At 37.2% G+C, this 27,165-nt stretch overlaps 1 protein-coding gene and 1 pseudogene across 1 annotated transcript in view; both read left to right on the top strand.

The window, feature by feature from the left end:
- LRRC4C (leucine rich repeat containing 4C) overlaps positions 1-27,165 on the top strand; it is a 1,282,290-nt gene that overhangs the window by 422,349 nt on the left and 832,776 nt on the right. The window lies entirely within an intron of this gene.
- On the top strand, positions 24,521-24,888 carry LOC136320740 (large ribosomal subunit protein eL31-like; annotated as a pseudogene).

Raw genomic sequence — 27,165 nt, 5'->3', positions numbered from 1 at the left:
GTCACCCCTGCTGGGCGTGCCGAGTGGATCTCTGTCGGGCGCATGCGGGAGTCTGTCTGGCTGTCTCTCCCCGTTTCCAGCTTCAGAAAAATACAAAAAAATAAAAATAAAATAAAAAATCATTTAGGCCTCTCTCTCTCTCTCTCTCTCTCTCTCTCTCTCTCTCTCTCTCTTTTCACATCATCTTTAATACCAGCTGTTACTTCTCTTAGATTTTCTAAAAAGTGATTTCACATCACTCCGTCCCTGTACCTGCAAATCCTACCTCAAGAAAAATTAAAGAACAAAAGGGCATGGAATCATAGATTTACAAGATGTCTTTTACATGTCTTCTAGATAAAATGAACATAAAGATGGAAATAATTGTTTCAGAGCCGCAAAGCATAGTACTGGCCTACTTGGGCACAGAATCCTACTCTTTCAACAATCTAGTGAAATTACAACTAATTTAATGGTTTTTAATATTTTGTGAACTTTGGGAGTTACAGAATTAACTGCAAATTTTTGGTATTTACACATGAAGTGTTATCTAGACAGTATAAAATATGTCTTGCAATAAATATATTTCTGCTCCTTACATGTTTATAGAGCATGTTATTTAAACTTTTTTCAAAATGATACTAATTGATACTATATGTTAGCTAAATTAAGACACTACCAACTCAAGATACACTATTTTTTGTACCTCTAGGAAAAGAAAAATGTGGCCAATTATAACTTTAGGACACCATTAATTAAAAAATGCTTACTAATTTTAAATATTAAACGTTAAAAGATGAGAAATAGTGTCAATCTCATAAGAGCTAAAATATAGCAATATTGTTTTGTCTGTATTATTTTCTTGTGCTATGAATATGATACATCTCATCGTCTTTCCTCTACACCCAAATCTTGGAAGTACTGGAGCAGTTTATACTGTATTACTTGGTAGGGTTTACCTTCCTGGTTATGATAAACTGATCACATGGCACTATGGTGAAGATTATCATCTGGGAATATATCCAAAGAAACCCAAAACACTAATATATGCCTCCCTATGTTCATTGCAGCATTATTTACAAAGCCAAGAATTGGAAGTGGCCCAAGTACCCATCAGCGGACAAGTAGATAAAAAGCAGTGGTCCATTTACATAATGGAATACTACTCCACTGTGTAAAAGAAGGAAACCTTACCTTTTGGAACAGTATGGTTGGACGCAGAAAGGATTATGCTAAGTGAAATAAGCCAGTCAGAGAAAGACAAGTATTATATGATTTCATTTATATGTGGAATCTAACAAACAAACAAAAAAACTAACAAACAAAAGGATTATCTGAGCTAGTGCATATAAAGCTCTTAGAAAGATGCATGGCACATACTACAAAATCACCATGAGCTCTTATTTTAAACACCACCACCACCATTTCCACTTTTGCCACCACTACTTCAAGGAGATAAATTTGTAAAAAAAAAAAAAAAAAAGAGGCAAAGGTTAGCTATTGAGTCTATTATTTTTCAAAACCCCCAAGTAATTATTCGGCAATCAAGTCTGAGAGACCTAGGTTGACAATGACATGGCATTTACTTTTTTCTGTGTCCTTCAGATAATCAGTGACAATTAAGAGGAGCTGAAAGTTAAGAATGGACTTGTCAGTTGCATTTTTGAGCTTTGAACAAGATATCTTGATTTACTTCTGAGCATATGGAAATTCTCAACTTTTGAACTTCACCAACTTGGAAATAAAAGGCAAAGTGTTACTAACTACTAAGCTAGTGACCTAAACTCTGGGGAGTGATACATACAAATAAAATCCCTGTGCTAATGTTGGTGAATATTGGGACTTTCTCTTTTAACTACTATTTAGATCATACTTAGTGCATTTACATGAAATTCTAACTTTATTTAAAAAAAATTAAGTCTAGAATGAAAACAGGAGAAGTTTGTTTAAAAAAATTAAATCTAAAAAAAATTAAATCTAGAATTGAAACAGGAGAAGTTTGTTTTCATTCTAAGCTAGAAGTGAATTAGGAGACTTGGTTTTTGATTATATATCAATGGAAGAAGGTGGGGGATGTAGCAACAGCAGAAATAAAACAGTGATACTGAAGGATTTATGTTTTCCAGGTGATGTGTTTATATAATAAAGATGTGTAGTATCTTTTTTTCCCCCAGCAACTTTAAGAAACAGAAACCATGTATGTCTCTAAGGTATAGCCAAGGACACAGGCTCAGAAAAGATGAAGTAATCTGAGCAAAATCACACAGCCAGAAATAGGAAGAACCAGCGTTTGAAACCAGTTCTCTCTGACTGCAAAGTTCTTTTTCTTGATCACTACACCAGACAGTGCGTGCTTTTAGCTCATATTTAAGAAGCAGGGCTTAAATCTCTCTTTGCTGTTACAGGTTCTACTGTTTCCTTTTTGGAGACGATCCCTTGATAATGTTCTTTCTACAGCAACTCGCTGAACCCCTACAGGCATTATTAGCTCACATCAAGGTCTGTACTTTCCTTTGGAAAATGTTATCCAACAAATATCAATTAATATGTAAGATATCCCTTTGACAAACCTGAGAGGTCTACACAAATAAGATACAGGCAGGTAATTCAGGAGTTTACAATCTTGTAAATATCAGCAGTACATGAGGGTAAGGAGCCTTGAAAACTTAGATAGATTTACTGAATGAAAGAACATTTTTTATTCTCTCTTTTTTCCACTGGTATCCATCTCACTATCCAAACTTGAATGGTCCATAACCTTCTTACCATCATGTCAGAACAGGTAAAGAAAAATATGTCTATTATCTCTTCTTTAGTACAGACTGTCCAGATTCTGGTACTCTATGGGTCTCTACATTGTCCATATTGCCTGTACTAACAGTGCTCTGGACACCTGACAATGCCATCATTTCTTGTTGAGGAGGCTATATATTGATTTTAAAAAAAAGAAAGAAAGGTCCATTCTGCTACTTGATGGTCCTTGGAATAAATAAAAAAAATATGATTAAAGGAATGCATATTTTTCTACAGCTGTATCATTTAAAGTGACTCTGAGGATGCAGCAGGATTCTCTAGTAGTAGTTGAGGCATAGTTATGGGCAAGCTGATGAATGCAGCTAAACTGAGAAAGTCAGTGAAATGTTTGTGTTCAGTGCTGTGTTTGTTTTTTTAATTTTAATTTTATTTTCATTATTCAGTGAGAGGATGAGAAGCAGAGAGACAGACTACCACATGTGCCTTGACTGAGATCCACCTGGCAAGTCCCTAAGGGTGATACTCTGACTGTCTTGGCTGTTGCTCAGAGACAGAGCTATTTTAGTGCCTGAGGCAGAGGCCAAGAGCCATCCTTAGTTCCCGGGGACAACTTGCTAGAACCATCTAGCCATGGCTGTGGGCAGAGAAGGAGGGAGGGGAGGAAAAGCAGATAGTCACTTCTCCTGAGTGCCCTGACCATAATCAAACCCAGGACATCCACACACCAGGAAAACACTCTACCACTGAGCCAATCAGCCAGATCCCTGTGCTGTGGTCTTAAGCTCATTTCATCTACAAGCTTAGTTTTTGATAAGAAAGGTGATGATCACCATTTCTTCAATAAAGAATTGCTTACCTACCTTCTAATGGACAGATAAATTGCATTTGACAACTTTCTATACAATAATTCTCTTCTTAATCTCCTCACATTTATAGGATGAATAAAAAAGTGACTTGTGGAATCAGATAAATAGGGCTTTGTGGGATAACTGGAATTTCTTTGTCAGGTTTTGTCAAACCTTCAAGATTTTCTACATGAACTGCTAAATAGCTATTGTGTTCAAAATTTTCTCAGAAAAAAAAATTTGCTCAGAAATGTTTTTATTTGCATCTTTCACAACCTGATATGCAAAAGAGCCCTGACATCAGTGGCCAACGTGATTTTTCTGTTGTGCTTTGTTTCATTCTGATGCTCTGGACATGAGGTATAGGAATTTCAGATTCTAAAGGGAAAACATATAATTTCACACCAAACTGCTCATCAGTGAAAAGGGATTTTTTTTTCCCTTTGTTCAAACATATTATCACTATAATAAATACCTAACCTAGCTATTTTTTGAGACGTCTGGTTCAAGGAGAAGATTTAATGGGAGAAAGGGGTGGAAAAAATCAGCAATAGGTCAAAGGGAAGGAAAAATGAGAAGAAATAATCTCAGAATGTGAAAAACAAAAGAGAGAGGGAAATGATAGCACAAAAGGTAACCAGAGAAGGACCAAGTAGTAGCACGCACACACTTCGGAGCACACGCTTGTGTTGCATGGTTCACTATGCCACTTTCTTACTAGTTATGTGACCTTAGACAATTTATTTCATCTTATTTCTCTTATTGCAAAATGTTTCTGATAATCCCTGTTTATCTTCTGTGTCATTGTGAGAATTCAATGACATTTAATGTAAAACACTTAAGCCAATGCCAAGCACAAAGTCACTGATCAATAAGTAGAATTCCTCTGCTTTAGTCTCTCTAGAACAGGCGTCCCCAAACTTTTTACACAGGGGGACAGTTCACTGTCCTTCAGACCATTGGAGGGCTGGACTATAAAAAAAGCTATGAACAAATCCCTATGCACACTGCACATATCTTATTTTAAAGTAAAAAAAAAAAGGAACAAATACAATATTTAAAATAAAGAACAAATAAATTTAAATTAACAAACTGACTGGTATTTCAATGAGAACTATGGGCCTGCTTTGGCTAATGATATGGTCAATGTCCGGTCCCATATTTGTCACTGCTAGCCGTAACAAGTGATATGATGTGCTTCCGGAGCCGTGAGGTGTGCATCCCGCGTCACAGGAATTAGTACTGTACGTGAGTGGCGCTGCACCGCCACATACAGTGCTCCTCTCACTGACGACCAGTGAGAGAGGTGCCCCTTCCAGAAGTGTGGCAGGGGTCAGATAAATGGTCTCAGGGGGCCGCATGTGGCCCACGGGCCATAGTTTGGGGAACCCTGCTCTAGAATAAAGAAAAAGGGCATGAGAGTTGCAACAATAGTTGGGTGTGGTAGATTGCCAGATGCTGCTGTTTCTGACATCATTCAGTGCCAGTTCCCCCAGATGCTGCTAACTCCTGAACCAAGTCTCTAATTTCACATTAATATTGTTCCAACTGGGTATTTAGAAGCCAAGCTGGAGAATGATCTCACCTACCGTCAACATCCACGTGCACCATGTCTCTCAGATGTGTCTCAATCAGAGTTGATTCTACTGTATGTGTTTAGCTGAGCTCATGCAGTTTTGTGGCATTTCATTCTTCATGGACTTCCTGGGAGCTGATTTAAGGTGCACACATCAATCAGAGTCTAATCAAGCTCAAAGGCAGCAGCTTCTCAGGGGATAAGACAGGCAACCATTGAGATCAGTTCAATCAAGGTGGCCCTTGGGTTCAGAGGCCCCCACCTGAAATAAATCTGGAAAGTGCCTTTCAAATTCAATGAGCACTGATGAAGCAGCCGCCCATGGGGAGACCCTGCCTGTGCAGTGTAAATGCCTCTATCCCTGAGCAGCCATAAATAACCCTCTTTGGTTTTTATGCATAATTAACACTGAGTTGTAGCTTGGTTGAATTATAATAACACATTCTAAGGCTACTTTGGTGTGTCTAAGCTTCAGAATAAAATAATAATTCTATATGCTATTATATACATGTGTGTATGTGAAAGCACAAACATTTTGTTTATAAATTTATTCTGCATAGGACTATTAAATACAACTTTATTTTTAGGAATAAACATTGGAAGTCACAATAGTTCAAAGTCTTTTGGCTTTCATTATTTTAAGCTGAGTTCTCCTTATAATAGGTAGATAATAAGATGAACTGAATTAAATTTGTTCTCCTTTTTCTGTGGGACCTACAGACTGACAGGCCAGAAACTTAGCAGGCATAAATGGCGCAAAAAAAAAAAAAAGCTCTTTGAAGCCAGCAAACAATCTTGATTCTTGGATATGTTGCTATGAGTTGAAGACACCTAGATATGGATTCTTTACTGTATGCTGATGAGATCTTTTCATTTAATGCCTTCCTGTCTATGCTAAATAGAAACAATTATCTCTTATCCTATATATTTTCATTGAGGTCCACTGGTTCCATTAAAATAATGCAATTTTTTTCTCCTTTAATAAATGAGAGGAGAGGAAATAGAGGGACAGATTCCTTCATGCACACCAATTGGATCCACCTGGAACCCCATCTAGAGCCATGCTCACAACCGAGCTATTTTTAGCACCTGAGGCAGAGGCTCCACAGAGCCATCCTCAGTGACCCAGGGCTAGTGTGCTCAAACCAATTTAGCTGTGGCTGAGGGAGTAGAAGGAAGAGAGAGAGAGAGAGAAAGGGAAAGAGGAGGGGTGAAGTTTTAAGCACAGTCTCTTTCACATGAGATTGCTCACGTTTTTCTTTTCAAAGTTCACATGCTTGCTTTTTGTAACACATTTGAATTAATGATACATTTCATGTCTAATCACAACTTTCTGTTTAAAAATCTTGACTGATAGTTTTAATAACTCATATGTCAATATGTACCTGTCCTATGACTCTCCAAATAACCTCAGGGTCTGATAATTTGACTATTATTTTCACTTTAAGAGACAATTGCTACCTTCAGAAATCCTCAGAAAATGAACCTCTGTCCTAAATGAGTAGAAGAGTATTCACATATTATTACCCCATAAACATTGCAAATAATGTGTTGTTCAAATGAAACAGTGTAGCTTTACTGGTCCTGATACAGTGCATAGAGGTTCAAGCTGGGACACTGAGGACCCATGTTCAAAATTCATGGTTACCACCTTCAGTGTGGAATTATAAACATGATCCCAGGACCACTGTCTTGAAGCCCAAGGTCACTGCCTTAAGCAAGGGGTCACTGGCTCTGTTGGAGCCCCCTGGTCAAGGCACATATGAAAAACAATCAATGAATAACTGAAGTGACATAACTATGAGTTGATGCTTCTCATCTCTCTCCTTTCCTGTCTGTCTCTCTCTTGATCTCTCTTGCTAAAAGAGAGAGAAAAAGAGAGAGAGAGAGAGAGAGAGAGAGAGAGAGAGAGAGAGATGAAAGAGTTCAGGGCTTCAGACAATATCAAATTTCTGCACAAATTGACAATGCAATGAAGGTCGTAAAATGAGCAGGAAGGCCTTTCAAAGGTAAGTGTACATCTAAATGAAAAGTATAATAATTTCTCTATTCCAAAGCTCAAAGAAGAGCAGACAATCAAGTGGTTGTTGTTTTAGTCTTAATTGAAGAGAATGATCATTTTCTTAAAAGTTTGAGAGCAAGGTATTGTAATAGAAAATACTATGTTTGATTTGACATCCCATGCCTGCCATTTACCAGCTGTCTTTGTACTAAGCACTTATTTTGTATCTTCCTCAGTTTGTCCTCCTGGAAAAAAAAGGAGTAGAAATAGCTGGAATGCGTCCCTTTGAAAATGCCTGGACAATGCTGTTTGTAAATACCTCAGGGTAGTGTTTACACACATGTACTGACTCTTAAAATTAATTTCTGGAATCTTTCTTGGATGTGGGATTAACAAAACAGAAAGTTATAGTGCAAACTCTGGACAGAGGAAGTCACCATGACTCCCACCATATGTTTTATGTGGTGATGGTAATAATGGTATTGAAAGGAAATGGACACAAACCCAATCCCATTTGTCATTAGGAGGAACAGAGTGACCTTCACAATATCTCTACAGCTTTGGGAAGAGGTGAAAACTCCATTTTCTTAGTAACCCAGGTCTGAGCTCTCTCACTGTCTTTGTTCAGGTTAAAAATAGCCGACTGATGGAAACATAGCCTTTCTTACCTGAACTTATTGATTCAGATATTGCAAACTATTTTTCCTTTGTAGTCTATACAAATAACCCACATAAGGCCTTTTTTGTATAGCATTTTTCAAGATTTTTAAAAATTTATTTTGAGCAGTCTAGCAACACAATTAAAAATTAAATATTAAAAAAGCCAAATTCTTCAAATCCTTGCATCTTATTTCTCTCCCATTCATGGCATTCATGACTGGCCACTCTTTCTTTTGCCTCTCTGGAAGATATTTTTATTTCCAGGAAATATATGATGGAGTCTCCCAGTGATTCCAAAGTTCCCTGGCCATATTATACAAAGCAGTCTGGCCCTCCCCAGAGGCTAGGTTCAGTCTCAGTTTCAAGACTGTGTCTACATATCCAAAATGTAGTAAGAGAAAATGAATTGAGAGAGATAATCTGTGGCCAAATGTATGGGCCTTTTAGATAACGTAAAGATGTTGGATTTTATTTTTTTAGCAAGTTGAGAAGCTTCTAGAAGATTTTAAAAAGGGATAAAGAAATGATCCCTATCATATGTTTTAGAGGTATCATCTTGTATGTTAAGAGGGAACTGACTGTATGAGAGTCAGAACAGTGGAAGCAAGGAAACAAATTAGAAGATTATTGCAACCATGCAGGCAAGTTCCAAGGGTTGTTCGTACAAATGAGGTTATTAGTAATAGAGGTGATAAGAAATGGTCAGATTTTAGAAATATATTGAGGATATAACCTGTAATATTTTCTTATTTTTATTATTTATTCATTTTTTTAGAGAGGAGAGGGAGAGACAGAGAGAGAGAAAGAGGAGAGACAGAGAGAGAGAAGGGGGGGAGGAGCTGGAAGCATCAACTCCCATATGTGCCTTGACCAGGCAAGCCCAGGGTTTCGAACTGGCGATCTCAGCATTTCCAGGTCGACGCTTTATCCATTGTGCCACCACAGGTCAGGCTGTAATATTTTCTTATGGACCACAGAAAGCATGTGAGGGAGGGAAAAGAAACGAAAGCTTTTCCAGGATTTTTGGCTCCACGTGCTAGAAGGATAGACTTGCCAGGACCTCAAGTGGACACTGCTGTAGAAAGGCAAGGAGGGGCAATGATAAATTCAGAACTGGGTTTAAGACATACTGAGTTTCAGATGTGTATTAGATGTCACAATACAGATGTTAAGAAGGAAGCTGAAGACAAGAATGTGAAGTTCATGGGATAGATTTAGACTGAAGTCTAAATGTGGCAATCATGATAATATCAATGTTATTTACAGTCACACATTTGGATGTGGCCATCTGTGGACATGAGTGTAGAGAAAAAAGGGAGGAGGTCCTCAAAATAACCCTAGGACACCTTGATGTTTGAAGGGCAGGACAAGAGGGTGGGATGCTGAAATGGAGCAGCAAATATATAGGAGGACTACAAGAGTCTGGCATTCCTAAAGCCAAGTAGAGAAAGTGATTCAACAAGATAAGAATGACTTACTGATTCAAAGGATGCTAAAAGATTTAGTAAAATGATGACCCAGATTTAACCATTGAGTTGGTAACCTTGACAAGAGCAAGATGGGTAGAATGGCAGAGCTGAGAACCTGATCAGAGTGCATGTTACACAGAACGTGAACAAATCAAGGGCAGAAAATTCATATAGATAGATGTTATAAGGGGTTTTAGTATATATAAAGAGAAAAATAAATGGGATTGATAACAATTAAAAGGGCTGTAAAATTATAAGATTTTTTTATTGTGAGGGCTAGTGTTTTTTTTTGTTTGTTTTTGATACAACATATAGCATATTGATGGTAGTTCAGAAGAGAGTAAAACTTTGTTTTTGTAATTAAAAGGAATGACTACAGGAAAGAAGCTCTTGAATGAGTAGAAAATGATAATACTTTTTTTTTAATTCAGTGAGAGGAGGGGAGGCAGAGACAGTCTCTCACATGCAATCTTACCCAGATCCACCTGGCAAGCCCACTAGAGGGTAATACTCTGCCCATCTGGGGCACTGCTCCATTGCTCAGCAACAGAGCTCTTCTTAGCACCTGAGGCAGAGGGCATTGAGCCATCCTTAAGGCCCAGGACTAAAACTCGCTCCAATTGAACCATGGCTGCAGGAGGGGAAGAGAGAAAAAGAGAGAGAAGTGAGAGGAGGAGGGTTAGAGAAGCAGATGGGCACTTCTCCTGTGTGCTCTGACCAGGAATCAAACCCAGGACATCCATATGCTAGGCCAATGCTCTACTACTGAGCCAACTGGCCAGGGCCAATACTTGTTTTTCAGTCATGTTTATCTTAGGTATACATAAAGTCAAAAATAAAAGACAAAGAAATGAGTGGCCTACCATCACTGAAGTTTAATAAAGGTTGGCCATTATTATTATCTAGGAACTTGCATATTTTATTTATTTACATTCTAATAAATTAAATTCAACAGTATTTTCTTATTAGAAGTTGAAATTGTTGAAAAAATAGTGAAGAAGCTTACAAGACCATTTGCCATTGTCAGCATCTCCTTCGCTGCTGGTATTGGTTCTCTGGAGGAGTAATTGGAGAGAGAAGAGCCTGGAACAAAGTGACTCTTGAGGTGAAATACCTCTTGCAGACTGAGTTCCCCATACCTTCGCTGAAAATTGGTTATGGATAGAGTTGGGGGAAGGCTCAGAAATGGAAGCACTCAGCATGTTTCTCTTCTCTGGAGCCAGACTTGGATCTCTAGGACTAGTGCCCATTTCAGGAATCAGCCTTCAGTTCATGTCTTTTTATTGGTCAGTTTAATGTGTAGACAGCCCTGCCTGAAATAAGCTTAACCTGCAAAGTAGTGAGCTTGAAATCATGCTGCTCGGTAGTGAAGGTCATTGCTGATGGACAAACAGAGAGTAGGTTGTTGAATTGCAGAGTTTTCAAGGACTTTCTTTGAACTCCAGCTGTAATCTCAAGCTGGTATTGCAGTAAAGTCAGAAAGGACTGAAAATGACCTGTTTCCCCTGTTCTTTCTGGCAATTTGCTCTTAGTGCTGATTATTTTGTCAAGCTTTTTGAGCTTGACGCCCTGACTATAATATCTGCAGCCCCTGATGGACTGTGGTCAGAGCCATAAGTGTTGGAAAGGAAGTGTCTAGTTTATTTAAGAGGAGTTGAAAGTGACACAGGTTTTACTCTGTTTTAAGGAAGACTGAGTAAATGCTAAGGAGAAGTAATTGGGAGTCTAATGGATAGGAAAAATAAAGTACAGATAATCCCTACATGAACAGAATGGCAAGTCCATGATTGCAATATAACAGAAGGAGGACTCTTATAATGAAGTAATTCTTGTTTATTTTTTAATCAAGAGCTTTCAGCAGTGTCACATTATAATCCTTTATGCGTCTGTCCTTAGCAAATGTGTTGGTTCTCAAAGAAAGAAGGTTTTACTTATTAGCACTCTAAAAAGTCTTGATCTTGCACAGTTTCCTTTTGAAATCTAAATAATACATTTTAAAGAAAGTAGACTGAGGGCAAAGAAAATTCTGAAAAATTGTTATAAAGCTTATGATAGCTGATCTGAAAAATCCTAGTAATATTTTAAACATTAATTTATTTCTAACTTATGTCTAACATAGTATTTTTAACATATTATCAAATCCAAGGGGCCAGGTGTAACATATTTTGCAAATCTTTACCGAAATAGCCCGACCAGGGGGTGGTGCAGTGGATAGAGCATTTGACTGGGATGCAGAGGACCCAGGTTCAAAATCCAAGGTCATCAGCTTGAGTGCGGGCTCATCTGGTTTGAGCAAGGCTCACCAGCTTGAGCCCAGTCAATGCACGTATGAGAAAGCAATCAATGAGAAACTAATGTGCTGCAACAAATAATTGATGCTTATCACCTCTCTCCCTTCCTGTCTGTCTGTCCCTATGTTTCTCTTTATGTCTCTCTCACAGAAATAAAAATAAATAAATAAATAAATAAATAAATAAATAACTTTACCAAAACAATTCAAGATATGACACAGCTCATTTATTATGAACCTGTATGTTGGATGCAGGACTATTGAATTCCATTTAATAAGTATTTATAAGCTCCTTATTATGTGCTTAATACTCTACCGGGTAGGCACTGGGAGGTAATGAGAGAGAAAAGGGAAAGAAATGGTGAGACTTATAAAATAAATATAACATACTCCCCATTTTTTCCTTAAAGATTCAGAAGCCAAAAATCTATTTTTGGACAGCTCAAACATGTACTATATAGAAATAAAAACCAACAGTTCTTAATCAGAACACTTAACAAAAACAATAACAATCTGAGTAATAGTTACTAGAGTGTTTAAAATATGGTTGATTTCCCTTCAACAAATGCTACAGGAAATATAGGTCTTGATGCTTTACGCTGACCATTTGGAATGGGAAGCTACTTTGATTGAATGGAATGTAAGAAAGAATTGAGGCTGCGAAGTTATGGAGACTAAGGAAAAATACCCAGAGCTCTGGCAGAGGTGCACTGTGAGCACTACAAACCAAGGCATAGGATCAAACTCTGCCAGGAAGAAGCAACAGGCTTCCCTGACACTGTTATACTCGTCCGTGCCTTGCCCCATTCAGCTCTGCCATTGCACCCTGCAAAACAAGACCGTGCAAGAAAAAATTACTGAGGAACCAGTACTACTTTTTCTTTTGTTATCATTTACTAGTTATCATTTCAAAGACACATTGTATCAGAACTGATGATATAGGAATTTAGTAAAGGCTTAACAGGTAGGAGGAATTTTGTTTTAAGCCAGAAGAATGGGGCCTGAATAAACAGACTACATTAATCTCATAAATAAATGGCTAATATGATTTTAAAACTAAACTACAGGGTTATCAATTCACATAAGAAAAGTTATGTCACAACGTGTTGACTATCTATATGGGTCAATTTGTAAAGAAATAAAACAGTTTTAGATGGTTAGAACAACTGAGAATTATAAGTTATTGCCTCCACTCACGGCACAGAGCTTTCCTTAGGGACGTAGAGGAAACGTAGAATCTAAAAGTCGATCCAACTGGGTATATACATCAGAGCTCTGTCCTTTTTAAATGTGTGATAGCGAGTATCATCTTTGATTGCCTCTATTACTCACCACCTTCTCTCCAGTGATGAATCAACTCACAGAAACAAGTTGCTTTCCAAATCTTACACACACACACACACACACACACACACACACAGAGAAAAACAAAACACCAAATCCAAATTCAGTCACAGTGGTTCTCTAAGTGGTCTTTTCTGTAGTTCTTCTTTCTTCTTCAGAGCATGCTTTTTGCTGCTCATCTCTAACCATCTTGACAGATAGTCACCCTGAGTCATGTTCTTCATGTCTCTGAGAAGCCATTTAGTTTAACACTTTCATTTCATAGATTAGTCCATGGCCGTGGTGAAAACTCTATATAGAAAAATAAACAATATATGGTTAAAATTGTCTATTAGAAAGTGAAGAAGAGACATTCAATCAGTTCACTTTAATTATTGATTTGATGGTCGGCTATAAATTAAAGCCACAGGTTACTTGGGGTTTTGGATCAGAAATGACACTGTTTTTCTGTGTCCTTTTTAATCAGATATATTGGCATTTTAGGCTAGTAGGGAGTAAGTTGGAAAACAGTTCACAATTGAGTATCCTCTAGAAATACCACTAGATGTTTAGCAGTTCTAGAAACCTTTGATTTATATGCTAAGGAACCAGCAAAAATCACACATCCTTAAGAACTCTCTTTTCTGAGTGTCCTTTGTCTGAGGGGGAGAGTGTTTTGTGCTCTCTATTAAGTTTCTTACCTTCCCCTCTATGCAGTGATGAGATGCCCTGTGAATGTTTATCAGTTGGAACTGAATGTTTTTCTCTGCAAGCAACTTCTCTATTATTTACCTCAAAAAATAAGAAATAGTTTGCCTTTATTTTTTAGTCAAAAGTCAGCATGAGGGAATGGGTAACTGAGGTGAATGATAGTGTGCATAAGGGTTCCAAAGCAAGTGAGGATCAGAAAGTAGAGAGGGAAAGACTTGACTCAGACCTAGGATTCAACTCCGATTAATAACTCACACTTGCTATCACACATTTTTGTCTGATGACTGTTCAAATCTTAACTAATGAGTAGTTCCAGTCATGCTAATATGTGACTCAATGAACAGTGCAAATGACTTAATATGACAATTAAGTTATGTGACTGGGATTACTGAAACATTTTCCATTCTAGGAGACAAGAGGAAGTTATTGTGCTAAAATCATTGAGGTCCAAACACATTATTTTTTTATTAAAATCATTAAGACAATGGAAACTTGACTATTCTAAATAGAAGGAACACACACACACACACACACACACACTCAAAGACATATTAGCTCCTTTTAAAATCACCTAAGCATGGCTGTTTTCTGAGCTGAGTAACTCACTGCTTTCCAGTTTCCAAATTCTTTAGGGATCTCTCAAAATTTACTTTTTATTACTGTGTAACAATTTACCACAAACTTACCAGTTTAAAAAACATACATTTATTATCTCATTATTGCTTTCTTTTTAAAGTCTTATTTATTGATTTTACAGAGAGAAAGAGGAAGATAGAGGGAGGAGAGTAAGAAGTATCTACTCATAGTTGGTTTACTTTTCTTGTTCATTGATTGCTTCTCACATGTGCCTTGATGGGGTAGTGGGTGGGGGCTCAAGCCAAGCCACTGACCCATTGCTCAAGCCAGTGACCTCAGGCTCCAGCCAGCAACCTTGGGCTCAAGCCAGCAACCTTTGGGCTCAAGCCAACAAGTCCTTGCTCAAGTGTGACCTCGGGCAACCTCAGTGTTCCAGGTCGATGCTCTATCCACTGTACTACCACCAGTCAGGCTCGCCGTTTCTTTGGGTCAGGATTCTAGACACAGTTTAGCTGTATCTTCTGCTTCAGGATTTCACAAGGAATCATACAAGGTGTCAGCCAGGTCCAGAATTTCATCTGGCTTTGACTAGGAGAGAATCCTCTTCCAGGCTTGCATGGTTATTGATAGCCTATTGGGTAGAGGGAATAAGTTTCTTGCCGTTAGCCAGAGGCTGCCATAGTTCCTTGCCACATGAGCTTCTCCTCCATCATGGCTGCCTGCTCCCTCAGAGTCTGCAAAGGACAGTCTCCTAGCAAGAGGGGCATTTAATCTGATATAACAAGGTCAGGGAAGTGACATTCTCACCTTTGTCAGAATATGTTGATTAGGAGCAAATCATAAGTCTGGTTCACACCCCAGAGAGGGGTGTGACACAGCGTAGGTACCAGCCGGCAGGAATTATTGGAACTTATTTTACAGTTTTCTGCCATACTTGTCCATGAAATGAGAATTAGTGACTCTTGCTTGGTTTATGACCCTGATCGGATAGAAATGTGCAGCTTGATTTTCAAAGGGAAAAATAAATTTAATTCAAAGTGTATTTCAAAAAATAAATTTATTGGATTGATAAAAATTGGTAGTGAATGGGGTGAGGAAAATGGGGAACTGATATAGGATTGCCAAGTATATATACATTTTAAAAAAGCTAAAAAAAGTATTATTTAAAAAAAATATAGAATAGCCTGACCCGGTGGTAGAGCAGTGGATAGAGCATTGACCCAGGATGCTGAGGACCCAGATTCAAAACCTGAATTTGCTGGCTTCGTGTGGGCTCACCAGCTTGAGCACAGGGTCAATGGCTTGAGCGTGGGATCTTAGACATGACCTTATGGTCGCTGGCTTGAGCCCAAAGGTTGCTGGCTTAAAGCTCAAGGTCACTTGCTTGAGCCAAGGGATCACTGACTCGTCTGGAGTTCTTCATTCAGGGCACATATGGGAAAGCAATCAGTGAACAGCTAAGATGTCGCAACTATGAGTTGATGCTTCTCATCTCTCTTTCTTCCTGTCTGTTCCTTTCTGTCCTTCTCTGTCTAAAAAGAAAACAACAAACAAACAAACAAAAAAACACCTCAAATGGTTAAACACTGAAAGAAAAGAGTAAAAATCTCAGAATCAAGAATTTTCCTGTTTTAAATGAACATATTTTTTATGTAAAATTTAAATTTTTAGAGTTTTTAAACTACAGACCAGCCTCTCACTATTTCTCAAACTGACATTTGAAAATATAAAATAAGGTTGATTTCTTTTAATAACTTAAGGTGTATCACATGCCTTAACTCCTAAAACATTGTCTAGATTTATAACTTAAATATGAAGCAAAATGAATCTTTTAAATATGGAAGTGAACAGAGGCCATTACAGGAAGCAGATGGAGCAGACGGCATTAGACGCCAAAAAGAAATGAGCAGAAAGTAGGGCACTCAGCTTGGCTCTGAGGTCTTTGGCCATCAAGTTTCCTTATGTAGATGACAAGTTTGGATGAGAGAACATGTAACTCTAAATGAAGAGAGGTTATTTTTTTTTCCTTGGACTTGAATGCAATCAGAATGTAGCCATGAGTTCTCTGAAGAACTCTTATCTTCCTAATGGTTTTCCAGAATATTGAACAGTGCTTTTTAAACAGAGATTTCTCAATAGTTAGAGAAGAATCAATATTTTTCAGAGGTCTCCCATATCCTTCTTGATATCCTCTTAATCACTGTAATTATTGTATTTCTCTTGGTGGGTCCACGGTGGGTTCAAGGGAGGAAGGCTGGGTTGGTACTGAGGAAGAATATTTTGTCTAAGGTGTGTGTGCTTTCTGATGATCTTATGGCATACAAAGCAGAACCTCGATGATTTAAATGGAAGCGTCAGAGAGACATATTGAGTGTTCTTGGTGGTTATCATTTCTACTGTTGTTATGGTCTCTGATAATCTCTGAAAATAAACTTTTCTGAGTGGCTGAGTTCCGGATGTGTCCTTTGATAAGCTCAACTATTCATGATAGAAAAAAAATACTTGAGTAAAACATGTAATTTTTACAGGAATTTAGAAGTTAGAGGAAAAAATGGAATTCCCTTTGTTATGTTTCTATATGAGTGAAAAACAGATTGGGTAATGCTAATAAAAATGTGTAAAGACTTGATATTGTGTTCATCATTAATTTCTTTGCAGTTCAAATATGCAAAGAAGTACAGTTAATGGAACGTGATCTAGATCAGTAAATTCATCAACGTTTGTATATTAACTGTCCTAAGAGACCTTAATGTAGCAGAACAATAGAGATTTTGGAACTGAAGTCAATTTTTTTTTAGGAGCTCATGAAAACATGATCAAGATGTATAATATTACATAGGGTGCAGAAGTTTTTTTTATTGTAAGGCAGAGTTATGTATTCCAGCTTAATCTTCTGTGAGCAGCTGTAGAAAGTTAATTTATTACAAACTCCCAGAATTAGTTTAATATAAGTAGTCAAAGGACCACACTCTGAGAGACCTCGTCTTAGAGAAATACAGACTTAAATTAGTTGTGAGTAAATTCTTTGGTTGCAGGCCTCTCAGTAACCAGGGTTTCTACAATTTATTTTAAAATCCACCATTTATTGAGTGCTACTTTGCTTGGTATTTTTTATATATTTACATATAATTTCAGCCCACTATCACTGTCCACAAAATATAATATTGTATCTGATTTAGAACTGAACACACTTAAGCTAAGAGAGGTTAATTTTGCATGGCCACAGAGTTATTAAGTGATAAAATTGTGATTCAAAATTAGTTCTGACAGATTTCACACAGTATCCCTGTACTATGATGCCTCCCAGAATGCCTCTCTTATTAACTAATATTAATGCATTGGGAGTCATTAGCAGAGGGGATGGTAAAAACAAACCTATAAAGTACCATTTAATCCTAAGTAAATGAAGCTTTCTTCCATATCCCATCTGCTGAGGTAATCTTTTATCAGTCATTGATAAATTCTATTTTGCTCAGTAAATGAAAGTTTATTAGTTGTTAACTATATATCAAACATTGTTACAGATACTTGACAGGCCAGTAATTTGTGCCTTCTGGAACCTTCCATATTTCTAGCCACTCTGTTCTAGAAAGCCACCGAATTCCCATTTTTAGTGCCTAGGATAATATGCAAAGCCACATAGGCATTATGGCAATGACTAGCAGGGAGCATTTTCTCATTTTGAAAAGTGACACAGAAACTCTGTTTCTTCTAAATACAAAATTCAACTTAAATCTGTACAGCTTTCTTGACTTTACTTCCAGTTGTTCTAAGACACGATGATGACTTATGTGAATTAAAACAATTAAGTTCTATCACATTATCTCTGATTTTATTTCTGCTCTGTCCAACTCATTTCCAACGGAGTAGCATACTGAATTAACTTGTTACCTTTCCTAAACCTAAGTTCACTGTGGGTAGGCCACTCCTTCAATCCCTTCAAGGGTTTCCCAATGCTCTAAGTATGTGACTTGTGCCTCTGACAGTGGCCTGCCATGCCCTGTATAATCGAGGACCTGACTGGCTCTTCAAACTCGCTACAAATCAGGCTCTGCAGTGCTCAAGATGATTCAGTCCTCTTGGCTTCTTTATTGATGATGATGTCAAACCACGCCATTTCCTGGTTTCAGAGCTTTGGACCTATTTCGTCTGCCTCTAGGGCACTCTTCCCCCAGCGGGGCCCATGTTCCCAATGCAGGCTTCACTTCAGTATTCATGGAGACTGGCACCACATCTATCACATAGAAGAGACTCAATATGTGTAGGATAAAAGAATGACAGTTGAAGATGAAAATTGTTACTGTAAATCTATACTCATCACAACACGATACCATAGTGCTTTCTGAGATGAATAAAAATGAAACTGCCTCCAGGTTACCTATTAATCATTATACAGGAAACATTAGACATTTTCCAAAAATGCTACTTCAAGGTGAAAATATATAAATACATAAATAAATAAGTAGATAAAAGAGGAATTAAAACTAAACTGACAGTCTTGGCCTGAATATTTCCTTTTTTAAACATTTCCAACACACTTTCCTGGGTTACTCAAATTGCAATTTATTCACCGACTCACTCCCTCACCTTTTCAGGAGTTCATTTGTTTTTATCTTAAAAAGAAAAGCTTAAAAGAGGATTTATTCTGATACCAAGGATTTTAAAATGGAGTAGAAAATCTATGATGGCCAAAAATAAGTCAAAGTACAAAGTTGAGAGGGGACTGTACTCGGCGAGAGATCTATCGACAAAATGCTTTGGGACATCAGAAAGGGGAGAAAGACACTCTACAGAAGAGATGGGGGTTAGCTTTATAATCTGACCTCAAAAGACAAAGAACTCAAAAAGCAAAGATGAATATATCCCAAGTAGAGGGGCACCATGAGGAAAGCATACAAGGAAAGAAGTCTGGGTGAGTTTGGCTTTTCTAGACCATAAGAGTTTAAGGGAAATAGTGAAAAATATAAACAGGTGATAATTAAATTTGGTTATACACAGTCCTGATAAACATGACAGGAAATTAGATCTTCATTTTCTAATTCCTTTGTAAAGAGTCATTATTTTTAAGCAAGGAATGGAATTACCAAAGCTCTGATTGAAGGAGAAAAACCTGGATAATCTGTTTTAATTTAAAAAAATATATATTTTGTCATTATTTTTCACTGAAATATAATTCACATGCTATAATATTTACCAATTTTAATATGTACAATTTTGGTTGGTTTGGGTGTATTCTCAACCACTATCACATTCCAAAACATTCTGTCAACATAAACCTAAACACCATGCCCATTAAGCAGTCAATACGTATTACTCTCCTCTTCTCAGCTCCTGATGAACATTAATCCACTTTCTGTCTCTACAAATTTGCCTATTCTGGACATGTATATAAATGAAATCACATTAGATGTGACCTTTTGTGACTGGTTTCTTTCTCTTACTATAATGTTTTGAAAGTTTATTTACAATGTATCATATTTTGTTAACTTTACTGCTTTTTATGGCTAATTTCCATTGTATGGATATAGTACAGTTAAATTATTTATTCCTCCATTGATGAACATTTTGGGTTTGTTCTACTTTTAGGCCATTGTGAATAGTATGGCTATGAGCTTTTGTACACAAGTTTGGCTTGAACATATGCTCCCAGTTGTCTCAGATGTAGACCTACAAGTATGTTTTGGTCACTACATAGAATTAGGATGGACCACCATTCAAAGTTTGACTGGCATATGGAAACTGATCATGCCATACACATGCCAGCACAGGATGAAAACTTGTAGTACAATGAGACTTTCTACAAAGAGTAGGGTAGGCCTCCCAAGCTGGTCCAAAAACCGCCTTTGGGAGAAAGAATAATTTCCTTGGAGAGAAAGAAAGGAAACTTTTGTATCTCTGGTTTGGGGTGTTTAATGTGATTAGGAGGTGGATCCAACATGATTGTTCCTACAGAATGAAAGGAGGTTGGGTTGATTTTCAAACAGTGGCAAAGAGGGAAAACCCAGGCTTTCTTATACGTTTGCCCAGATGTGGGGTACAAAAGGAACAGACAGGGGTAATAGACACTAAAAGCTGTCAGCAGTCAAACATCAATAAATAGCCTGACCTGTGGTGGCACAGTGGATAAAGCATCAACCTGGAATGCTGAGGTCGCTGGTTTGAAACTCTAAGCTTGCCTGGTCAAGGCACATACGGGAGTTGATGCTTCCTGCTCCTCCCCCTCTCTCTCCCTTCTCACTCTCTCTCTCTCTCATTCTCTCTCTATCTCTCCCTTTCTCTAAAATGAATAAATAAAATCTTTAAAAAATCAATAAATGGAGTCAGACTCTTTATTACAGGAGAGAGTTGTGGTGTAATATTAATTCTATGTTTAGTTTTTTGTTTTTTTTTTTGTTTAGTTTTTGAAGAACTGTCAAACTGCTTCCCACAGTGGCTGTACCATTGAACATTACCACCAGTGATGTAGGAAGGTTACAATTGCTCCTCGTCCTCTACACAACAGTTCTTCTTGTGCATTATCATTATCATCATCATTGTAGTCATCACCCTAGTACTATTAAATGATATTGTGATTTTGATTTAAATTTTTTCTATGTGTTATTGGGTTTTTCTTTTTTCTTTCTTTCTTTCTTTCTTTTTTTTTTTTTTGCATATCATCTATGAAGAACTGTCTCTTCAAAGACTTTGCCAATTTTTAAATTAGGTTATTTGTCTTTTTTATTATGGAGTGACAACGGTTCATTATATATTCTGAATACAAGATCCTTATCAGCTAGTGATATAATTTGGAGATATTTTTCTCCTATTCTGTGAGTTGCCTCTTCACTTTCTTATAATGTCCATGATGCAAAATAAGTGTAAGATTTTGGTAAAGTTTAATTTATTTTTTTTTTCCTGTGGTTCATTTTCTTTTGTTGTTATATCCAAAAAGCTGCTCCATAATCAAAGATCACTAAGATTTACACTTCTGTTTTGTTCTAAAAATTTTAACTATTGTACTAGCTCTTACCTTTTGTTCTTTTATATATTTTGAGTTTATTTTTATATATGGTTTGATTTAGGGGGCCAAATTCATTATTTTCTATATGGATCTCCTAAACCTGAGTAATTTTGATATTATTCACAAGGATTATATTCTCAATTTACAAAGTGCTGTTATTCCTATGATAGTCCCATAGAATACAATTGATCCTTTAAGGTCTGCCAATGAAAGTCACTTATAAAGAATTTTATTATATTTATTTTTATCACTCAGAAATGTCACCATTTTTTGACTACTTAGATTTATCTATGGTACAATAATGAGAGTGGATGGATAAGTAGCTTTGTTTTCTAAGGCACTTTCTACCATGAAACTATGTTTGTTATTTCATGAATTAATGTTTGCAGCAGTGATTGCATAGAATAACATTCCATATATTGAAGTGCAGATGATGACTAGTTAGCTCGACTCACTTTCAACTAACTAAGTCATGGATGGACACTTTTCAGCCTCAAGATATGCACAATTTAAATTCTTGTTGAAATAAATTTGGAAATAACTATAAGCCAAGGATCTATAGAGTTGCTCTGGAATACTCCAAACCATGACTATTCTATCTGCAATTGCCATCCCATTTTTCACAAGAGTGATTTCTTTAATCTCTACTCTTCTCTGCCATGGAGTCAGACCCTGCTTAAAATCAGAAGAGTTGGTCACATAGCATATCCAAAGTCTCTGAGCAAGTATTCTTTTACATATTCCCTCTGGATCCCAAAGATTATAGTCAGGAAGGCAAAATAAAAGTTCTCTAACTTATTATCTGTGTGATTAGGTTACTTAGTCACACCGAGTGTGTCCTTGTCTATAAAGAAAGGCAATACCACTTTCCTTGTAAAGTGAGCATAGAGTGACAAGGAGATGAACCATGGTGCAAAGCAGCTAACCCAATAACTGGCACTCAGAATGCATTCACTAGTGTTAAAATCACATTGTTACAAAGATAATATATACTTCTTATTTTATTAGCACTTTCAAGAACAAATTAACCATTAAAGCTTTCTGAAATGCTGTTAACCAAAAATATTGGCAGTTCAAATATCCATGCTAATAAAGCAGAACTAGTTTCTCTGCTCTTTTTGTTTCTACTGATTAGCTCTCTGGTCTTTAGATGTTAGGAGTCAGGGAAAAAATAAAAGGCACATGTAGCTCTGTAAATTTTGTGTTTATTATGTCCTTCTAATAAAATAATGACCACAAATTTAGAAGGGTATTATGAGTTTTGTGTGTACTTAAAATTTACCATCTAGAAAGTTATATTATTTCCTGGAGGGGAAAGCACACTTGTCAGGATTTCAGTTCTTTCTTTCTTTCTTTCTTTCTTTCTTTCTTTCTTTCTTTCTTTCTTTCTTTCTTTCTTTCTTTCTTTCTTTCTTTCTTTTCTTCCCTCACTCCCTCCCTTCTTTCTTTCTTTTTTGTCTTTTATTTTATTTTTTGAGAACAAGAGAAAGAGGTTCATTAAAGGAAAACGATGGAAGCATCAACCTTTAGTTGTGTCACTTTAGTTGTTCATTGATTGCTTCTCATACATGCCTTAACTGGGAGGCTCAGTCTGAGCCAATGACCCCTTGCTCAAGCCAGTGACCTTGGATTCAAACCAGTGACCTTGGGATCATGTCAATGATTCTGTGCTTAAGCAGGCAACCCCATGCTCAAGCTGGCGAGCTTGCACTCAAACCAGTGACCTCGGGGACCTCAGCACCCTAGGTTGACTCTATCCACTGTGCCACCACTAGTCAGACTACAGCATGCTCTTTTTTCTCACTCTCATCAACGGCTCTTATCTCACTGAGCTAGGGAAATACTTCCTGCATGGATGTCAGCACCCTACAACAAACAGCTGAGCCTTTTCTCCATTATTCAGAGATTGCTAATCCAGTCTGAACTGGGAATCCTTGGGATCTTAATAACAACTGAAATGTTTGGTTACTCCCAACAAAGTGACATTAATTCATCGTTGGCCTTCTTTCCTCTGTTTGATGCTAAGGGAACACATACCTTCAACTCCAAGAATGAAAAGAAACATTTGGACAGGGCAGATTAAAGGCACCAGCATCAACCCATCCTTCTGGCTCTTAGTCTGAATTACCCTATTCATTCAGTAGCCAATGTTGAAAAGTGATTATCTTTCTACTAACTTGCTTTGAAATAGTAGGAGGTTATAAATATTCTCATGGGTGTGAAAAAACTTGGGAAATATAAAAGAAAGAAAGAAAAAGAGTGGGTCTCTTCTGATTCCAATAATTAAATATATCACATGGTCTTACCATTTAAGTGTTTAAGGTGCCTCAGTTTCCTCACTGAATTAATTAAGAAAAGTAAGTAGTAAACTTATAAGGTCTCTTGTAACTCTAAATTATGTATGTGAGTAATTAAGGAGAAATATACTTCATCTTTGCATAAAGCTTATTAGATGAAATGACATCAGTGTATACTCTTGGCCAGTAAACAGCAACTAAGGGAAACAATAATCAGTGGTGAGCAATGATTTTCAAGAAATCAAGAAATTTTCATTGATATGGATGACAGGAAGTGTCTAAATAAAAGTCAAGAGAAATGAATGTTAATGAACTAAAAAGAGGGCTTTAGGTAATGTATTCAAGAGAAAATGCTAGGCTCCAGGTGTTCTGCCTTGCCCATCTCACAAACTGAAATGCCTCTATAGATTTCCTGGTTTAACTACAGTGAAAATATTCCAGAATAGACTTGGATTAATACCACTACACTCAATCACACTAAATAATCTGAAATTTGGAGGCATTCTAAATGTCTTTTAATCCATGGACAAAAATATCAGTGTGGGGATCTTGAAGACAATTTTTTCTAAACCAGTATGTCAGATAATTCTACTCTGAGTAATTTGTTATAGAACTGGTAAACGTTAACTTTTTCCTGAACTTTTGAAATTGACCACACAGAATTTAACACTTTATTATATCTGAGCATGATTTGCATGTGTGTATTGTCAACATTTACATTTGGAGATTCCCTGAGGGCAGCAAACAAACTTGATTCTACACTTATTCTCCCCAGAACCTAGCCCCAGTCTGCTCGAAGGAGTATTATTCCAAAAACTATTATTGATTCTCTCTCACTAATCTGGAGTTAAGAAACCAGTCAAGATAAACAAGGAACATTAGGGGGAAAAATATTATATTTCAAATGTGCTGATTTCCTGAATTCTCCCTCCATCCTAAACCATTGTCTAGATTATTCTGATGGATTCTTTGGCTAAAACATTATCCTGGCTCCATGCTTTCCCACTCTCACAGTACCCTGTGCTCTGTCTCAGCATAATGGCCCCCTTAAAGAAGAGTGGCAAGAAGAAGGGCTCTTCTGCCATCAATGAGGCAGTGACCAGAGAAAACACCATCAACATCCACAAGAGCATCCATGGATGAGTGTCAAGAAGTATGCCCCTCAGGCACTGAGAGAGATCTGCAAACTTGCTATGAAGGAGATGGGAACTCCAGATGTACACATTGGCACTAAGCTCACCAAAGTTGTCTGGACCAAAGAAATAAGAAATGCCCCATATGGTATCCGGGTATGGCTGTCCAGAAAACAAAATGTGGATGAAGGTTCACCAAACAAGCTCTATACATTGGACATTTATATATCTGTCACCACTTTAAAATATTTACCAACAGTTAATGTGGATTAGAACTAACTACTAATAGTTAAATAAAGTAATAAAACTGCAAAAAAAATCTTATCCTTATTCACACCAAAAATTTACTTTATTTTCGATACTAATATCGTTTCTTCCACCACTGTGACATGGTGCAAAATTGTTATTCAATTCTTTCCTTTGTTACTAAAATGTATATTCATCCTCTTGCAATACATAAAGTACCACCAATAACATTATTATTCATATCATCTACCTCAATTCTTCCCGAAGACAAGTAACATTTACAAAAGATCTCATCCACAGAGTTGATGACAGTTCGCAGACTATCAAAATGTAATATTCTTTCTTGTTTTTAAATTTTTCCACTGATTTGAGGGGAAGAAGAGAGAGAGATGCATCACCTCATTGTTCCACTCAGTTATGCAATCATTGGTTTCTTCTTATATGTGCCCCAACTGGGGATCAAACTGGCAACCTTGGGGCACTGGGAAGATACTCTATTCATTGAGCAACCTGGCCAGGTCTTCAAAATATAGTTTTCTTTCTACTGGATAACATTGTATGTATGGGATGATACGGGTGGAGAGTTATATATATATATATATGTTGTATGATTTTGGAAAGTCATTTGACCTGTTATTTCATGGTTCTCATCCATCAAATGAGGATTATAAAATCTTATTTATTATTCCTAGTGGTTGTGGTTGAGGTGAGAAATAGGTAACATTCCATGGAAACTGTATAACACTGAGAAATGCCTACTAGTGATATAAATTATTTGTCATACTTGATTGTTTAGTGTATATGACTTTGCCTCTTTTATATCATGGTGGTAAAAAATTTCTTCAAGTCGATAGTATAATGTTAGATAATTGTGGGTATGATAGCTCATTTGATTACTTGTGAACTGTATAAACTTGGGTAATTTGTTTAATTTCCCTGAGCCTGTTTTCACATCTGTAAAATGGGCATAAGAATGACTGGGTATTCTGGAGGTGTGACAGACCTTGATAATGCATGCAACTCACTTAGCCTGATGTAGCGTAAGGACTGGAACATTAGCTCTTACTACTGACTTGGAAGGCAAGTGGGAATAGTGAGGTTTGATATAAACTTCTTTATACAGCAAACTTGAAGAACAGGAGTGACAATGTTTTCAATTAATGGAATGCCCTTGCTATATCCACATCTTGGGGTTAAAGAAAGTGCTACTTATAATTCAACTATATAGTCTTTCCAGGCATTGGTCCAAGGTCATAAAATGCAAGAATCAAGAGAATTTGAGTGTCATTTACTAGGACGTGTCTGTTTTAGGATCCCAGTCAACCTTAGAACATCAGGTTCTCCCTTGCCCATTTCAAACACTGCAGAAATATAAGAAGAAAGAGAGTTCAACACTATCAAATCAAATAGCCCCAAATAAATCCCTTTCTTTATATCCCTTCTCATCCTGCTGAAAGGGTCCATTCTATATCACCATTTTGGGTTTTATGAGGCTTGCATAAAACAGAGAAACAAACAAAAAAACAAACAAAACACAGGTGGCAATAGTTTATTGGAAGGCAAAGGTGCAAACCAGGGACTTCTTTAATCTAGTTCATTGTCTCATGGCTGACTATTACCATCCATGCCAATTAGAGCAAGATAAATGTCTTTTCATGTGGTAAGAACTGAGAGATGGGTGCTTGTTTATTACTAGTCATTTGTGTCCATAATTTGTCTGAGGTTTTTTTAAGCTATTATTTCACTCAGGGTAAAAACCTTCAACAACAGAAAGAGGTATTCCTGAGACTGACACAAATTAACATGTGAAATATGGGTCAGCATGCATCTCCGACTCTTCTTCCATTGCCCATTAGCAAACTGGAGATTGCATTACCCAGCACAGCTCCCTGAAGGTCTAAGAGAAAAACGATGTGGGTGAACCACAGAGAAATATTAGAGAGAGGGCGATGAGAAAGGGAGCTGGAGGGAGGTGCAGAGAGCAGAGTAGCAGGAAGGAGATGTGCATTCGACAGAGAATTATGCTTCAATTTTAATCTTTCCACCTACTCTCCTTATGGTCTCGCCATGTGGCTCATTTTTGCTCGGAGTTTTAAGTTAAGTAACTTAAAATTTTACATTTTGTTTTATGAAGGGACATAAAGTGAGATGCCTGTAGAGGGACTCAGAGGTCAGATTTGGGCGATTGGTCATCACATCCGCTGACAGGGCTTTTGACATATCTGTGTTGTCTAGGGCGCTACCCCTGCATCCTGATTCCATTGAAGGTCTTTGCCTGTTTCCATGCATTGAAATGGCAGTTCA

Source organism: Saccopteryx bilineata, chromosome 1 (assembly GCF_036850765.1).
Source record: "Saccopteryx bilineata isolate mSacBil1 chromosome 1, mSacBil1_pri_phased_curated, whole genome shotgun sequence".
In the NCBI taxonomy this organism is placed as follows: Eukaryota; Metazoa; Chordata; class Mammalia; order Chiroptera; family Emballonuridae; genus Saccopteryx; species Saccopteryx bilineata.
This window is presented reverse-complemented; position numbering and strand designations above follow the sequence as displayed.